The 14,767-nt window shown below is 37.7% G+C and overlaps 1 protein-coding gene across 1 annotated transcript in view; it reads right to left on the bottom strand.

Moving 5' to 3' along the window:
• The window catches only part of LOC124172632, a 36,134-nt gene extending 22,217 nt beyond the window's left edge, over window positions 1-13,917 (bottom strand). Inside the window, exons 1-2 of the mRNA XM_046552081.1 lie at window positions 13,806-13,917; window positions 13,625-13,722 (exon numbers count right to left, since the gene is read on the bottom strand). The gene's annotated coding sequence lies outside the window, so the exon portion shown is untranslated. The remainder of the gene's footprint in view (window positions 1-13,624; window positions 13,723-13,805) is intronic.
• Window positions 13,918-14,767: the final 850 nt, after the last annotated feature.

The raw sequence follows: 14,767 nt of genomic DNA, 5'->3' as shown, positions 1-14,767 counted from the left end.
ACGCTCCAATGCGGTTTTCAATAAAATTGAGACAATATTGAACAGAAGGCCCGAAGCATATTATGAACATGATTCTTCTTATGAAATATATAGTTAGAGGCATCAAATTACGTCGCTACTCTATAATTCAGGAAAATGTAATTTTGCTCACCCAGAGAAAATTCTGCTTGCAATGTTAGCCGATGAACGCAGACAAATTCGTGCAATGGCCATCACAAATACATTGAAATCGAGAGAAACTCAGCAGGAGGAATTGAGGAAATTCGAATTTTCCAAAGATAAACTTCGATGCTCAAAATTATATCGAATTGGTTGACTGGGAAGCAAATGAGGTAAATCAACCACCAATAGTAGCTGGGATGACAAACAAAAACTTGGAAGACTTTGTTACGGAAAGATCTGTATTAGAAGTACATTTTCCCTGCCATACACAAGCAGTTGAAAGGATGGCACAAATGATAATGTTAGCATCAAAATCCGTGTGCAGTATAGAACGCAGGCATGGATGAGCATTATGGTGCATAAGAGACAGAGAAATTCAGACGAGATTCGAAAAAAATCACAAAATAATTTTGTCAGAGTAATTGATGTGCTTTCACAATCGTGTCCTTTGGAAGGTTGGCTGGGGGGGGGGGGGGGGGGGGACAGGGGTGGAACTCGATGGTAGCCTCTTCCTCGTGGTGAGTTCTGGGTAGTTTCTTCACGAAACTAGCAGAGAGCTACTTAGTGAAATGCTTGGTGTTCAGGTTCTGTTCTTTCTCAGCCTTGGCTGAATTTCTTGTTGAAAATAGCTCCACAGGTACGTTATCGTCATTACGATTGATGTTAATTTCAAGTAATTTACCTTATTAATACTTTATGTGGGATTATTTACTACCATATGATGACTTATTTGATAAAAAATTAAATTCAATCGAAATAAATATTATTTTACCTGCGATTTAGCCCCCAAAATGGAATTTAATAAACGTAGGCAAAAATGAGTTGTGTGGTGCGGGTGGTCGGCGGCGGGTGTAATTCGTAGGCATTGTTTGAACCATAGATTTTGTCAAATAAACTTAAAATTTCATTTTCATAAACTATAAACATGTATCCACTCTATGATATTATCCATTATCCCATATTTTCATAAAGTTCGTCTTCATAGCCGTTCGATTCTGAAATCAGCCTGATTTTTCGCAAAATTTTAAACTTTAGAACTCGGGCGGCAGTGGTTAATATTATCCGATTTGAAAAAAAATTTGTGTGCGAGACCTTATATCATTTTGCAACTTTCCCGCATAGGGCAAATTTTATCAGGGAAAAAAAACCTTTTTTCGGCCCACCCTATTCCGCATGGCTTTTAAACCTTATGCCACTCTAAGGAGACTGATCGTTAAATGTAAGGATCCGATAGACCAATTGGATAGAAGTGGAGTGTATACATTGAAATGCAAATATTGCAATGGTGTACACGCTGGGCAGACAGGAAGAAGTTTTGAAATCAGGGAAAAAGAACATTTGAGTGCTTACAAAAATAACAAAGAAGAAAAAAGTAATTTTGCTAAACACTTGATATGCAACTGCCATAGCAGCAATTTTAAAATGGATATTTTAAAATGTTGCTACGACTGCCATGAACTGGACTCTAGAGATAAGTTAGAAATTTTAAAAATTATTGAAAGTCAGGAGAGCACTCTTACAAATGAATATCTCTACCCATCCTTTACCCCTATTCTATTTTCTATTTTAATATTCGTCAAGTAACTAGGTAACAATAATAAGATAAACAAATCATAATTTGCGCATGAAGGTGATGATAATTCATTGAAACCCGGGTTGCACTCTGTAAAATGTCTGTGTGTCATAATGTAACCAACAGAAATAAAATTATATTATTATTATTATTAAAAAAAGAATCAGTTGGAATTGTGTGTTATCCAGGTAAACCAAGCAACCAGGGGCTAGGAAATAAGGCTGGGGGGGTTTAGGTGCAAATAATACCGGTGTATGTGGGGGTATGGAATACCCACCAGGATACGCGGTAGGTGCGAGATTACTAAATTGCGGAATTTCAAGATAAATGGTTCAAAATGGTGAGTTTTACGGCTTTCAAAGGGATATTTTATTAATCTTTACCCTATTCTATTAGTATTATCAATCCAATTAAGTGAAATGGATTAAACTTAAAAATTTCTCTGAGCTCTGGTGGGGGTTTAACCCCCAAAACCCCCCTCGCTGCACCACAGCAAGTAACAACCAGTAACCACATTTTTGCCCGCACGATCAGAACTCGCACGAGTTTGAAATGTACTTTTCATTCTCTACAACTTTTACCATACAATACAATACAATTTTATCAGTTCCGTTGAAAGTGAAACTGGGTAAAGTTGTTACTATGAATCATGAGCACATAATTGCACTATGGATGATTTAGCGTAGGGAAAGACAAAGGCCTTACTGGGTTCATCACATAAATCAGAGATGCTAGTAAGTTGGCACATCCCATTTCACAGTCTTTGCTTCAACGAACGAAATCAAAACTTCAGCATTTATTCCTTCCATTATTGATAGAAGTCCAACAAAACATTCAAACTGTAACTAAACAAAGAACCAAGCCAAGAGAACTGGAGACAGCTCATGCATGACTAAATGCTATCAAGCTCGTCCAAACTACATGATTTGTTTAGTTTTAACCAATTGAATGACTGAACTTTTTAACAATATTTTAAATATTTCAATAGTTAAAACATATTTAAATCATTCAAGATATTGTAATGCTTAATTTAGAAGGTCTCATTGAATTTTTAAATTAATTTATTATAAAAGTCAAAAATTATAAAAATCAGTACAGCCTCAAATGTCCAACGAAACACACAAACTGAAACTAAACAAAGAACCAAGCCAAGAGAACTGGAGACAGCTCACGCATGACTGAAAGCTATCAAGCTGGTCCAAACAGGATGATTATTTAGTTTTAACAAATTGAATAACTGAACTTTTTAACAATCTTTAAAACATTTCCAATAGTTAAAACATATTTAAAATATTTGAATCATTCAAGATATTGCAATGCTTAATTGTGAAGGTCTCATTGAATTTTTTTCCTAATTTATTAAAAAAGTCAAAAATTATAAAAATCAGTACAGCCTCTCTCTCGATTTAAAAATAGTGTAACTAAACTGTTCATTGATAATTACGCGGTACGAAGTTTGCCAGGTCAGCTACTAATATTTTAAGCTGTGAAATTTTCTTTTTTCACAGTATTTTTTAATTAACTTTTGTCTGGTTTTTAAGATCCAGAATAGCATGAAAAATTCGTTTCAGGGCAAGCAATTTCCTAAAATTTTCTGGTGGAGGACCCCTGAATTCCCCCCCAGGTAAGGAGGGCCCCACCGTGAGCTCCAACCAAGGGCCTCCAATAACACCAGACCACACCTGAATTCCACCCAAAATTTACTTAAGTCCTATACTGATACTGGAAAAAATAATTCCAATATCTATCTGTTCAGCAAAATTTCTCTCTCAATTTATCATTTTTGTCAGACCTAAATTTATAGTGAGAAATTTAAATCATGTTCTATTTATCACTCCAAAAGATATCTACTGTTACATTCCGGCCACCACGAGTTGTCTATTGACAGGCAGAAGGGTCTAGTTCCGGGTTGGGGGTAAGGTTGACAGGTAAGAGCAGTGCTGTAGTTGGGGAAAAAATATAGGTGGTACCTACCAACATTTGCCAACAGCTGAACATGTATTATACGTCTGGCCGTGACAGTGGCAGATACGTATGGGGGGAAGTTGACACGCCTCCCCCCCCTTTGGGAGCTGCTTGCATTGCCTAACATTGCAGAACCATAATAATTACTTTTTTTAATAAGATGGCATTGTCTTCCATATGCATATTATCAGTTTCAATAAAACTTTGTAAAACTTTGCATGTGACTTAATAATGTATTTGTAATTACGACAAAAGAAAAGGTAGCTCAAGATATCTTTTGGGCCCCCCATGAGTTTTTTTTGTATCCACCACTGGGCAGCGATTGAAATGTCTTATATTAGTTGCTATTATGCTCTCATATTAGTTCCAAGTTGTGCTAAGAGAAAACTCTGAACAAGTAAATGTGTAATCATTTCTGATTTTTCTTTCTGAAATCCATTGGACAATTTACAGTAGGGCTATAGTTTTATAGATATAAAAAGGTAGTTTAACCGACATCCTTCTAACGAGTTTGGATTTTACGGGGTACGCTGTACCGGCACAACTACAGCACTGAATGCTAGAAAGGGATACGGACACGTCACATGTAAACAAAAGGGTTCCGTGAAGGCAGGAACCGGAAGGGACGACGAGGGTGAGGAATCCTTTGTTTTGGTGATTCAAAGAAAGGTCTTGTTTTGGTGGTTCAGGCTTATTTCAGTACTTCATATGCATGTGACAACATTGTATGACTAGAGGAAGAGTTCTCGGGTTTCCAGCTGGGTCAAAGGGTTTTTCTGCACCAACGTTTTGAAGGCCTGGTCTGCCATCGTCTTCAGGGTGAATGGATTGGCCAAGATGTGCCCGTCTTATAAAAAACTCAAAGGAAAACCACCAAGAAAACTCAAGGCCCTTCTCGGAACCACCAAGGACAAATTGGGATTGAAGACATCGGGAGTCTATCGCATTCCGTGTGAATGCGGCCAAGTGTACATTGGGGAGACCGGACGCACCATTGAAAAATGGATGAAGGAACACGAGAGATGCATCAGACTGTACTACCCCAATAAGTCTGCGGTGGCCGAGCATAGTTTAGAAAATGGACACCGGATAAAATTTCAAGACACAGAAATAATATGCCATGCCAGCAATTACTGGGACCATGTCGTACAGGAAGCTGTGGAAATCAGACTTGAGAAGAGAAAAATGAACAGAGACGCCGGCTTCCAGCTGAGCAATGCGTGGAAACCAGCCCTGAAAAAACTGAAGGGGGAGAGGACACGCATTGGCCCGACCGTCGACCAATCAGAGCCCACCTGAACCCAATGCGAAGGTATATAAGAAGGACACATCTTGGCTAATCCATTCACCCTGAAGACGATGGCAGAGTTAGCCTTCGAAACGTCGTCGGTGCAGAAAAACCCTTGGACCCGGCTGGAAACCCAAGAACTCTTCCTCCAGTATATTCGCCGGGAAAACCTTAGATCCTTCATTGCATGACTAGGCCAGGGTTTCAGGTGCGTTTGGGGGACAGTAATTGGCTGGTAGAGGGTTCTCCGCCCCTCATTTTGCAGTGCCATTAGACAGGGTAGTTTCCTCCATCAAAGAAAACGAAAGGCATCGATTGCGATTCGTTACCAACCATTAGTGCATTCATAATATACAAATTATTTGGTTTTAGAAATCCCAGTTTAGACGAATGGCAATGGTCAATTTTATCCTCATTTGAAAAAGGCCAGATTGGTGCCCATGCGATGCCACTCCACGTGACGTCTCAGGGACCTAGTTTCTATACGAGTAGATAGGAGTTTCACATCGTCTGAGATTATCAATGCATGCATGAGGCACAGAGCTCAGGGAAACATGTCTTAATAATCACCTATTAAAACTGGCTAAGGTCGGAAAGTTTTCCTCCATTGATAATGTATTAATAATCCTTATTTAAGCCAAGCGCTACCAGCTAGCATGGTACTCTTCTACCTTCATCCTGACGGCACTCATAGCCTCACACCAAGGTGGCCTCATGTAGCGGAAGCCAGAACCAAAATGACGTCACACAGGCTTTTCCCAGCATTCACACTTAGCCGTCGCATTTTTGCGCGCTTGAAAATTTTCACTTTTCATTCAATCGCGAAAAATAGATATCGTCATTTAAAAATCTAAAAGCATGAAATACATACTCCAGGAGTAATAATCTTTCGATTTAGGCAATAAAAAAATACGAAACCACTCTATTAACTCTTACGTTCAATAATTCATGAGTAGCAATTAATATCGAGACTCAGATATGGACAGAGAAATTTATTTTCTTCTTATTAGTTTACGAGAAAAACGTTTTTAAATTTTTTAAATGAAAATATTGTTTTCTTAATTTTTCTTTTCTTCTTCCTCTTACCCTCTTCCCTTATGACACCACCACTCAACTAACTAATAATTTATAGTTTTGAGTTCACTTAAGCAAGTTATTTCACTTTATTGATTTTTTAATGAAGTTTTATAAAATTTTAATTTTTTAAATAAAATTTTTTTCTGAAAAAAGCTCTTCCATGTTGCACAACATTCAACATGTCACACAACAAATTCACTAAAATGTGATTGCATCACCACCAGTGGCAAAATGTGGAATTAATTTTCCATACAAAATTATCTTTGTAAATATACTTTTTTTGAAATCAGGCCATAATCATGACAGAAAGCGTATAAATATGCATTGTCACAAAGTTCTGAGCTAGATATAAAGTTTCAATGATCCAGCTAGTCGTTAAATGTGTTAACCCAATTACTGCCAGCCCATTTCATGTGGGATGTGCGAATACTGCCAAGGCTATTTTCTGGAATTTGCAACATTTCAGATATAAAGATTTTTCAGCTACAAAATTTCATTTAATAGGTCTAGATTTTTTCCCAATTCTTAAGATATAGTCATATCTTGTAACCATAGATAGATTATGGGGGTTCACATAAATTACAGCGTTGAAAAGGGCACAATCACGAAAAAAAAGTGAAATAATTCGAGCTAATAAATCAACCCTTGGCAGTTTTCGCTCAACCAGCGAGGGCCGATATATCGCCCGGAGGCAGTATAAGGGTTAAAATAGAGTTACAAAATGCCACCATGACAAACAGGCAGACACGAAAGTTAGTTAAGAAAAACGTCGTAATAGCTTGACACATCAAGTCAAAAAGCTCGAATTCAACTTTACATGTCGAGCCTATAAGCTTATAAGAAGGCTAATTCCAGCTAACTTGACTCCACGTGCAATACTTGATTAAGGATTAACTCAATGTTGACTCAAGCCTTAATCTCTCTGTCAAGAACGTGTGTACTGCAAGCTCCTCGGTGTCTCCATGATTCTACTCTGAGTCTTTGCTCTTAATTTTCTTCCTCGTTACTTAATTTATATTGCCTTTCTTCGTTCCAATAGGATGAATTTTTAATTTAAACCCAGTGGAGCCCATGTGCCCAACCGCATAACAAAATGTAACCCTTTCGCTGCTGTTCAATCTCTACGAAAACCTTCTCCTTACATGTGGCGAAAAGGTTAAAATTCGTTTCGAGGGCCCATTGAGCAGGTACTACAATAATGGACGTGGTACACCCTCCAAAGGGTCGCTAATAAAGAACCCTTTCATCGACGAGCTCACTGTCTCATCGACCTTACCAGCCTCCCTCCCGAAAAGTGACCGCTCTGACTGCAATTTAAAAATCATTCAATCAATCCAATAATCAAAAAATGATTGTTAGCATCGCACTCCTGCCAATCAAGCAGTCAAGTATGCCTTTGAACAGTGTTTCTACGATGAAAATTGACGATTTTATTAAATTTGCTAAAAAAACGTGGCTGCGGACCACCGGAAAATGGCCATTTTAGCAAAGTTAACAAAATCGTTTATTTTTCATCGCAGAAACACTGTTCAAAGACGTACTTGATTGCTTGATTGGCTGGAGTGCAATGAAAACAATCGTTTTTTGATTATCGGATTGATTGAATGATTTTCAAATTGCAGTCAGAGCGATCACTTTTCGGGAGGGAGGTCCCCTAGGCTATAGGGTCGATGAGATGGTCCTGTGAGGGTGAGCTCGTCGAGGATAGGGTCCTGGATTAGGGTCACTTCAAAGTGCTTCGGCGAAAGTGTTTAACAGGGAGGAAGAAAAAGTACGTTCACAGCAGTGAAAGGGTTAATGCTCCCACTGAAGGGTTAAAATTAAGTTTTTCCTCGTCTCCATATGATGAAATCAAAGACAAAAAAATATACTGTCACCCCTGAGCCACAAACCTTAGACCCTGCAGTGGTAGATAACAATGCTAACCACGACACCAATCTACCCACCTGATTAACAGGGAGGCATTATGGAATTACATAAGGCATGTGAAAAGTACCACGCGAAAATTAATAGGGTAGCCCCCCCCACTAGTTATGATCCTGGGTACGCTCTTGCCTAAAGAGGTCAACAATAGGTTAGTTTCCTTCAACAAGGAAAACGAAATGCATGGATTGCGATTCCTTACCCACCATTAGTGTGTTCATAATATACTAATTATTTGGTTTTACAAATCGCAGTTTAGACGAATGCCAATGGTCAATTTTAACCGCATTTGAAAAAGGCTAGATTGGCGCCATTGCGATTCCACTCCACATGACGTCACAGGGACCTAGTTTCTATACGAGTAGATAGGAGTTTTACATCGTCTGAGGTTACCAATGCATGCACGAGGCACAGAGCTCAGGGAAACATGTCTTAATAATCACCTATTAAAACTGCCTATGGTCGGAAAGTTTTCTTCGTTTCATTAGGTATTAATAATCCTTAATTAAGCCAATTGCTACTAGCCAGCATGGTACTCTGCTACCTGCTAGCATCCTGCGTCGTATCAGCGCTCAAAGCCTTGCCCCAAGGTCACCCCACTTGCGGCAGCGGGAACCAGAACGACGTCACGCGGAGTTTTCCCAGCATTCGTACTTAGTCGGCGCGTTTTCGCACTCTTGAAATTTTTAACTTTTCATTTAATCGCAAAAAATAGATATGGTCATTTAAAAGTCTACATGCGTGAAATGCGTACTCCAGGAGTAATAATCTTTCGATTTAGGCAATAAAAAAATAACGAGCATGCTGCACCCGATCCCAGCGGGCTTCCCCGCTCTTTTCAATGCTCCCGCTTTCCCCGCTCTTTCTTTCAGGGATAGGCGCGTTTCTAATTTTAAAATGTAGAAAAAAAGGCAGGGTCTTATGTACAAATTCAATTGGAATGTTCATGTACAAATTGAGGTCAGAGGACCTCTTTAAACACAACATTGGAAGTAATCACGCTATCCTCTGTTAAACGCACATGATGACTCATACTTACGTATCAACAAGAGACTTGAATGTGGAATCAGCCGCATTTTGATAAAAGTTATTTAATGAATGCGAGATATTGTTGCAAATGAACAAATGTATCAGTTTGTGCGCCGTTAACTTCAGGAATATTTACCGATTTTTGTTTCTTTTTGTTTTTTTTAAATTATTTAAAAACCAATTTTAGGAAACAATAGCAATTTTTAGGAAGTAAGATATGCCGTTGCATGTTCTCTGATAAATTCTGTGCATTTTGGTACCTCATTTGTAGAGTTTGGTTGCGTACAGGTTGAGAAAAAGGTATCTATGCAGTAGAAATAATATAGAGGATAGGAAACCACCCTATTACAGTCAAACTAAGGACCATTAAATGGAACCATTACCAGTTCCAAGATGAGTTCACCATTCCGAATGCCATAAAAAAATATGGCATTGATATAGGCGGAGCAAGGTACGTGGTATCCCCTTGCCAGTTGAGAAGTAAGTATCAATTAAGAAATGCAATATGTTAGCTTAATTTGCATTTGTCACTTAATTGCTGCCTAGATACATCAAAGTCTGTCACTGCCATAAACATAATTCACATTTAAACCATCTTAAGGCCTGGTTACATGGTACATTAACACGTACAAGTTAATGTGCGTTTGCGTGAATGATTTTTGTGGATCGGAACGGAACATGTACGAATGCATGATCCAAATTAGAACTGGTTCTATTTTCCGTTCATTCATTTGCACAAGTTGGGTGGTTACAAGGTACATTTTCGTGTTCATTATGCATTCATACATTTTGACATTAACCCATCGTGCTAATGTATCGTGTAACCAGGCCTTTACACTTCATAGTTTCTGTAGCTTGGTCTATACTTATCAGTTTGCTTTTTCTTGTGTTTTTCTTTGAAGGATAAAGACTTCACTCATCATATCACATATTATCCAACAATGATATGATATTTGTCTGCTTTGGTCATTACATTAATCTTTTCTCTATACTAGAGTGTTGTCATTGACGTAATAAATGTATAAAATAATTTATCAATCGGTCTCTTCCAGGGGAAATTTCACGAAACTTAGTCGCAACTTTTTAAGTCACCAAGTAACTAAGCAAATTTTTAGAATTCACCTTCTTTCCGGTTTAATAGTAGGAGGGTCTTTTCATGTCAATTCACCCAGAAAATTTCAAAATGACACCCACCGACTCAGATTTTTTAGAAAATTTTCATTAAATTCAGTTAGTATTTCCACCATTGTACATGTACTCAGAAGAGATTATTACTTGCTAACTTGAAGGAATTGTATTCAGCTCCTAAATTAGACTTCTAATGTTTTTGAGCTAAAAATCTGTTAATTAACAATTATTGTCATTATTTTGGCTAACGTAGCAATGTAGGGGGGATAAAAGACATTACTATGGAAGCTATGTACTTGGATAGACAAGGGGTCAAAATTTCATTCAAATATATTATTTATTTCTGAGCTATGAATGTCTAACTTAAGGCCTTTTTTACACAGTACACAGAATTGTGCAATCTGATGTACGTGCGAAGGCACAATCAAAATTGCATCTTGTAAAGCGGTGATTTGCTAGAGCACATGCGTGGATGCGAGACGGCAAAATAGCCCGTTCTAATTTCGTTCATGCATTCGCGCAATTCCACGCCATTTTAGAAAGTAATGCAGCTCTAACCTGTACAATTCCGTGCCCCGTGTAAAACGGCCTTTATACTCTGCACTCTGGAATTTGTATCCCACAAGCGCCACCTCTGAGCAAACACCTCAAACTCCAGCCCCTCATATCTTACAAACTATAATGAGAGTGAGAGAGGAAATGTTTAACATGGGTCATTAAATAGGTGGTACGTAGTAGCTATAGCTGTAGTACATACTATGACAAATTTAATATAAAAAATTCTCGTGTCACAGTTTTTTTTGTTCCCAAACTCCTCCGTAACGGCTTGATCGATTCCTATGAAATTTGGAGTGCATGTTCAGCAGGACTGAGAATATGTTGCAAACTATTTTTTATTTTTCTCCAGGGCCCATACGGCCCTGTAAAGGGTCCTGAGTCATTTCGAAAGAAAAACATGTAAAGTTCGTTTTTAATGCCTGCAGACCTTTTTTCTTTTGCATGTTTAAATTAGTGATAATGGTCACATTTAGTTGAGACATGTATCATTGGAAAGAAAAAGAAATGTACGTTTTTATTCCTGCAATCAATTTTTGTTTTCATACGATTTACAGTGAAATTTGAAAAACAATACATGAAAAAGGTAAAATTGTGGTATTCATGGTGAAACAAAAACACAGTACTATTCCACAAAATTTATTTAAGTTGTCTACTAGTTTCGACGTTTACACAGTCATTATCAAGACTAACTGAGCAATAGCATACAACATCCAGCCTTATTTATCCAACAATAGTGTGAGGGAAGGAGGAGGGGGGGGGGGGACTACATGAGGAGGAGCATTGAGCATTGTTGGTTGGAAATTTTTAATCATATGACTGTATTCAAATGTTCTAATTTTTTATCTACTGTTTTAAAATCTGACTTCTTCCTCGACAATCCTTCCTCCTCCCCTTCTCATAAACCTCGTTACCACCTGACTTTCTATCTGCCTCCCCCCCCCCCCCCCAAGCTTTTATACTTTGTGTTTTGACCCACCAATCCAACCAACAATGCCCAACCAACAATGCTCCTCCTCATTTAGTTCCCCCCCCCCTCCTCCTTCCCTCACACTATTGTTGGATAAATAAGGCTGGATGTTGTATGCTATTGCTCAGTTAGTGTTGATAATGACGGTGTAAACGTCGAAACTAGTAGACAACTTAAATAAATTTTGTGGAATAGTACTGTGTTTTTGTTTCACCATGAATATTTCATCGTTCCACCAAGTAACGCCCAAATCAGTTGATTTTAAAATTGTAGTGTTTATGGCTTACTGTCCCTTTGACGACCAACAGTATTGTTTTATGTAGTTTAGCATCTCTTCTATCGATACAGTTTTCGATACCTGTGAAGCTTGGAGTTTTTGAATTTATTGGAATAGCCAAGCATGCCATAGCACCATTTATAACAGGTTTGGATCTCCAGTAAAATATGCTTCATAATTTCAACCCACCTATTATTCCGACAGATGTGCCAATTGAATTCAAACGGATTCATTTTCTCATTACATTGGTATTGGCAATGAAAGTCGTTAAGTCTCAAGGCCAAACGATGTCTGTTTGCGGCTTAGATTTGGGTACACTGTGTTTTTCACACAGAAAATTAAACGTGGCATGCCTACTCTCGTGTGGGTAAACCAACCAGTTTGTTTGCATTGGCTAAAGATTAACTTACTAAAAATATCGTAAACTCCATTGCACTATGAAAATGATAAAGTTTATTTTTATAATTGTCATAATTTGTTAGAGAGACGTCATTTGAAATTTGTTGATTAAGATAATAAAAGAACAATGCATTCAAAAAATGAATGTTTGGTGTTTTGTTATATTCACAGGTTGTAAACGTTAACAGCTATTCAACTCTCTTCGAAGGCCTGTTTACAAGATACATTAACGCGTACGAGTTTATGTCTCTTTGCATGAATGATTTTTGTGGACCGGAACGGAACATGTACGAATGCATGAACCAAATTAGAACAGGTGCTATTTTCTGTGCATGCATATGCACAAGTTGGGTGGTTACACGGTGCATTTTGGCGTTCATTCTCGCATTCAAACATTTAGACATTAACCCGTATGTTTTAATGTACCGTGTAAACAGGCCTTGAGTCATATACTACATCCCCACACACTTGCAATACGTCAGTTATTTGTTATTTGACGACCAAAATATTCACTAGAAATAATTTATGCGGAAAAACAACATTTGCTGGGCCAGCCAGTATATCATAACAATCAGAGTCGGTAGGTGCCATGGCCTGGGCAAACTGACATAGAATGACCCAGGATGAATTATACAACATGAAGTTAAACGCCATTCCAAAAACCAATCTTTGACAAAATAACCTCGAAAGATACAATGTCTGAAACAACAAATTTCCTCGCTCATATCCGAGCTACTCAGGCTAATTTCAGTACTTAAAATACCTTTTAACACATATTCATGCCCTCTTCATCACAATATACGAATGTAGTCCATACATCACAGAATGAAGAGATAAAAAATTAACAGGAATACACTAAAAAAACAAATCCATCTGCTTATTCCAGCTGAATAATCAGATACGAAATCTGCAAAGTTGAACACAAATATATCCCTTGCTGACTTCTCACCATAGGAATGAGGTAAAGAGGCTAGAGAGATTGCTGCCCATTCGGATAATTTAACTAGATGAAAACAAAAACGTCTCTCCATATAACACGATCGTACGTCGTCCTCGACGTCGTCACAATACCTCTTTTACTGCAGTCACATACAATAACGCTATTTATCATACCTCAATTTCCTTCCAAATTTATGGTATTATGAATAATACACGGAAAACTTCTTTCATAACGGCGATTTTAAGGCAAAAGACCTTAACTGATGCCAGCCTCAGACGGTTCTGATACCATATAATTGAACTCATTGAAAACAACAACTATGGATAAAAATAACTTACCGACAACTTTCTTCCCGGATACGAGGACTAGAATCCATCCAGATTCATGATGACACGTAGAAATCAGCCCATTGCCGAAGGCATGTCATCAGTGGTAGCTATTTTGAAATGAATAAATCGATTACATTGCTGCGACCACAAAAATTTTAACTAAATATCAAAAGATATAAATTACACTTACATTCAAAGAACTGGACAGGATGAAACGAACACAAGACGCAGATGAAAACTTCCCAGAAACTTAGAAAAAAAGGAATGTTTACAAGTGCTTGCTTTATTGTGCTATAATGGGCTGTGAGCGTCAAGTTTGCCACTTTCGTTGCCTATTCACAGGGGTTAATATAGTAGCGGTAATTTTGAATAAGGTGTGAGGTGAATCAGGTGATGTAGTACATGGTCGGTTTTAACTGATCATATATAATTATTTGCTAGTTATATTTATTTTATGGCAATATACTATTTTACAGGATATACTAACATTTCTGGCAGAAACCAAAAATTACTCCATAGCTGAACTGAATCCATAGCGCGAGGTCACGACTAGAGTGCTTTAACCAGCATAAACCTTAAATAGTGAAACAAAAACAGTATAAATAAAATGTAATAGGATAAATACAGTCAATCATTATGCTTTCGTGACAAACTACAATGGATTAAGGCATGAATTTAGTCGCACATCATGCCGACATGCCCCCGAACTCACAGAAACCACGACGTACTAAAAATGAGAATGAAATTGTCGGAATAAATATTCTGAATAATTACGAGACGCAATGAAAAAGCACATGTCGGTGAAAGAAAGTTTTTTATCTTCATGATGTTTCTTTTTGACTTATCACAATAAATTTTTCATTCATGGTATAATAACTAAAACAAAATAACATAAGAAAAGCCTGATTGTATATGTTTACAATAACCTCAACTTCTTAACCGTAACTTCTTAACTATAGTTACCAAGAATAGGAGTTACCGTAAGTACCACTGGGACTGAATAGAGGAAGCCCAAATGCATCCCATATAAGGCTGATCCTTGTTGCCACTACGGTCGCATTTTAATCGGTTTTCAAAGATGTCCGCGGCGCGGTGATGAGTGCAATGCGATCCACTTTTTCAATATTTTGCAGTATAATGTTTGCAATTAAA

Source organism: Ischnura elegans (genome assembly GCF_921293095.1).
Source record: "Ischnura elegans chromosome 13 unlocalized genomic scaffold, ioIscEleg1.1 SUPER_13_unloc_2, whole genome shotgun sequence".
Classification (NCBI taxonomy): domain Eukaryota; kingdom Metazoa; phylum Arthropoda; class Insecta; order Odonata; family Coenagrionidae; genus Ischnura; species Ischnura elegans.
Note: the sequence above shows the minus strand (reverse complement) of the source record. Positions and strands in the feature narration are given on the sequence as shown.